Raw genomic sequence first — 4,038 nt, forward strand, 5'->3', positions numbered from 1 at the left:
GACATGAGAGCAAGCTATACAAATTTATATGGGTAAAGGGATTTCCATTTAAGGTATCATTATTTATGTGGAGTTTATGGAAAGCAAAATTACCGCAGGATGATTCACTTAGAAGAATATGATACATATTTCCATCAAGGTGTTGGTGTTGTAGAAATCCTAAAGAAGAAACACTAGCTCATGTGTTTTAAATCTCCATTGGCCAAGTTTGTATGGAAGTACTTTAGTGCACCTGCTGGGATCAATATTTAGGGGAAGCTACTGATCTAGGTGATCAATGAATGGTGGAGGAGGCCAGTCAACACAAGCCTTAAAATTGTCTACAAAACAATTCCATCACTGATTGTTTGGCACTTGTGGAAGAGGAGGAATGCAGGCATGAATGGGAAATTAGTGTCCATTAATATGCTGATCTTTGAAGTGTCTTCTTCTATTTAGGCAAAATACATCGACAACCCCTTAAAGTAACTCATTTTTCACTTAGATACTTCATCTTAAGCTTATTTCATTTGAACACTTTAACCAGACTTTTACTGTGTCATTTAGACAAAATGTGCTGACATGGCAAGGTAAGTGTTTCTCACATCTTTCAAGCGCATTAAATCATCCAAAAAAACAAACTCCATATACTTCTTATAGGCAAATTAATAGCTTTTGCCGGAAAATTTTCCAGTCAACTTCTCTTTTAATTTTTTAGATTTGTTCACGGGATTATTACCAAATTCTCCTTCAAATCTGGACACCCCACCACCTTTAAATCCGATCACCACCATAAACTTCTAATTTTTCTTCTCGTTTTTAAGATCCAATTGACCACTGCAATTCTGCCTAGATAAGTAGCGTTCCAATCTCAAATGTTTTTCTTCTTCCTCGAATTTTCAGCTTAGAAACTTTTAGATCTTAAAGTTTTTGTCCTAGATCAGTATTTGGTTACTAATTTATAACTCTAAGAAGAAGAAAGTTCCGAACTTTTCCGGCGAGAGCCAAGAATTTTCCTTAAAAAATGTCGGTCCAAAAAGAGAAATGAGGCTAACATAGGGGAGGGATTTTCTGTTAAGGGTGGTTGCCCCTCGATCTGTTGTGCCAATAATTTTCTATAGCTACTAAACCAACAATCGTTGTTCATTAAATGCTGAGAAACAAAATATGTTTCTTTAGTCTACAACTTAAGTCATGAACCTCTGTGTTTGTGTCCTTGCGTGTGTGTTACTTTTTCCTCCTTTGGAATAATTTTACAAAAGAGGCAGTGATGATAATACGTCACTTCTTGGGCTATCAACTAGTGAGAATTTATTATGTCATTTCGTCGAACATCTGGTATGCTCGGAACAACTGAAATCTATTTTTGTATTATTGTGGAATTTGGTTGGATGAAGTCAGCGGGAAAATGTTTAAACACATTCTCCATAACAGCAGAAAGCTTTTTGTATTGGTTCTGTTCGATTTGGACCCCCGAAACTCCATTTCCGACCAACTGAAGCTCGTTGGAGTTTTGCAAATGTCAGGGCTGACGTTTCCGACGGTGGAATAGTCTGAAATTTTGTGAAAAGATAGACCTGGAGGTGGAGAACAATTTTCATGGTTTGTAATTTGCAATTTGGCCCAGAATTAAGTTAGAAAAGAAATGGCCGGAAATTGATTTTTCCGGCGAGGATGGTCGTTAGGGAAAATGAAAACGGATGAATCCACGTGTGCTCCTCTTATTCGTCACTCTAGAGTATGAATTACACGCACCTTTTGTGTTTGGTTACCTATGAATTTTGTGTCTAAATGACACAGTAAATGCTTGGTAAAAGTGTTCAAATGAAACAGACTTAAAATGGAGTATCTAAGTGAAATATATGGACAACTTTAAGGGGATGTCAATGTATTTTACCTTCTATTTATATGCTACTGAAGGTGATAAGACCTACCTTTTCAGGTGTCACTGCTAATTGGCAAGACTTGTATGACAATTTGAAGTCCCACATACCTAGATTGACATATACTGGGATTTTGTGGCAACTACCTCCTACAGGTTGGATAAAATATAACATTGATGGAGTATGTAGAGGCAGTGATGGAACAACTTCATATGCCTTTTTCATTGAAGATGGGGTTGGTGACCTACTATATGCACAGGCAGATGAGATTCAAGATGCCACTAACAACATTGCTGAAGCCACACCCATCCTTGAAGAACTCGGGTATATTGTACACTCTCAGCTCCCTCCTTGTGTCATTGAAATGGACTCTTTGTTGATGAAGAGAATATTAGATGAAATATGGAACCTCCATGGAATATTGTTGTACAAGTGGAAGAGATCAAAAAGCTCATGTCTTGTTGTGTTGTTGAAGTACCTCATGTGCTTAGGGAAAGAAATAAGCTAAAAGATCACCTTGCTAACTTAACTTTGGAGAACAATGTAATCATTCAGGCTGCCTCTTTTGGTGAACTGGGCACTCATGGGAGAAGGATCTTGAACAGTGATAAGCTTCAGGTCCCATACATTAGGGTTAAGAAGGCTAAACAAAACCATATGAATTGGTGAATTGGACAGGGTGATTTGTGTTAGCCTGGTTGATGAGGGTGTGGAGGCATCAATGTATAACTGGAGTTGGAGATGACAACATTAAACTTCCTACTTAAATCTATAAAGAGGAGAGTAGAAAATCTTTTTACACTAACTATAGTTTTTTTTTTGCAGGTACAGATATTGGGGCTGGGTTTATGTGTTGGCCAACATACAAGGGTGGTATTAGCATCTTTTATGCTCAGTCCCTTTAGGTGTAAACAATGCATAGCCCTGCTCAATTATACTCTAAGAGGAAGGGTGCAGCAGGCTCACTTATGCCATTCAAGCTGCACAACAACTTGCAAGAGTTGTGATTGCCATTTTAACCTAAAGAGAGCTATTGGAGACTTTTGGTTTGCAATATGTCACGTCCACTGCTCCTTCAACCTTCTTGAGCTTTGGGAAGCAAGTAACAACAATGCTCACAGATGCACAAGAATCCACTTTACCCGTTTGAAGAATGCACTGCCTAGATTTGCTAAATGTGGGCAATGGTTTTGAATTGTAATTGCCGGCCAGTTGAGTACAAACTGGTGCATGTGCCAAACAGATATGGCATATATGATGCATCAAGAAGATTCATTTGCTTGGTTTTCATACTCTCATGTAGGGATTATTCACGATTTTTTGAAGAAAAATTACAAGGACATCAAGGCTGCCTTGAACTGGATAGTGAGGTTGGTCCTTATTGGGTGTGGCTTAGCTGGCTTCTTGGCTTTGCCATATGCTTATACCACTTCTAGGAATCAATTGGAGCTGATTGATCGAATACATTTGAGGTGCTCATGCCCAAAATCAAAAGTGCAGAAGATTTGCACACATTAGGATAGCTTTGTACATGTCTTTACTTGGCTTATTTTCATAGTTTTTTTATCCTAAGTATGCCATTGTTCATTGTGTACTATCAAAGTTGAGTAGACTGCTCAACTTTGGTAATAGGCGTGATGTATTTTCAAGTTCTACTTTCATACATTTTGTGAGACATCTTGATACTTTATTTTACTTTTTTGATATTAATAAAAAATACCACTAAGCACCAAACTTAGTGGTATATTAGCTTTAAAAAAATACACAGTTCCTTAAATTAATTAATAAAACTTTCAATAATGAATTTAATTTTTTACCAACTCATAAATATATTTAAAAAGTTAGATATGAGCTTAGGAAGTATTTTCTATAACAAATATTTATATTAAAGGCTAGAAATAAAACTAGTGAAATATAAATCATGCAATATTAGTTTGTGAAAAATACATGTATATATACGAAAATTTAGATATTTAAACAACATATTTTTCTTTTAAATAAGTGTATTAAATAAATATAAGTTGATAACTGATATCATAAAAACTAATAGGTATCTATCTTTCAAATAATTAATATCTTAAATTAAAATAATTAATAGAAATTTTAATTTTAAATTTGATTTTTACCAACTCATATGGATATAATGTGAAATATTTAATTTATTTCACTATCTAGA

General features: G+C 35.5%; 1 long non-coding RNA gene across 1 annotated transcript; it reads left to right on the forward strand.

Annotated features, from left to right (window-relative positions):
- Window positions 1–808: 808 nt before the first annotated feature.
- LOC107789686 (uncharacterized) lies at window positions 809–3,555 on the forward strand. Its single transcript, XR_001648896.2, has 2 exons — window positions 809–2,186; window positions 2,688–3,555. It is a non-coding gene; the product is annotated as an uncharacterized LOC107789686 (long non-coding RNA).
- The last annotated feature ends 483 nt before the right edge of the window (window positions 3,556–4,038 follow it).

The sequence above is a fragment of the Nicotiana tabacum genome, chromosome 14 (genome assembly GCF_000715075.1).
Source record: "Nicotiana tabacum cultivar K326 chromosome 14, ASM71507v2, whole genome shotgun sequence".
Classification (NCBI taxonomy): Eukaryota; Viridiplantae; Streptophyta; class Magnoliopsida; order Solanales; family Solanaceae; genus Nicotiana; species Nicotiana tabacum.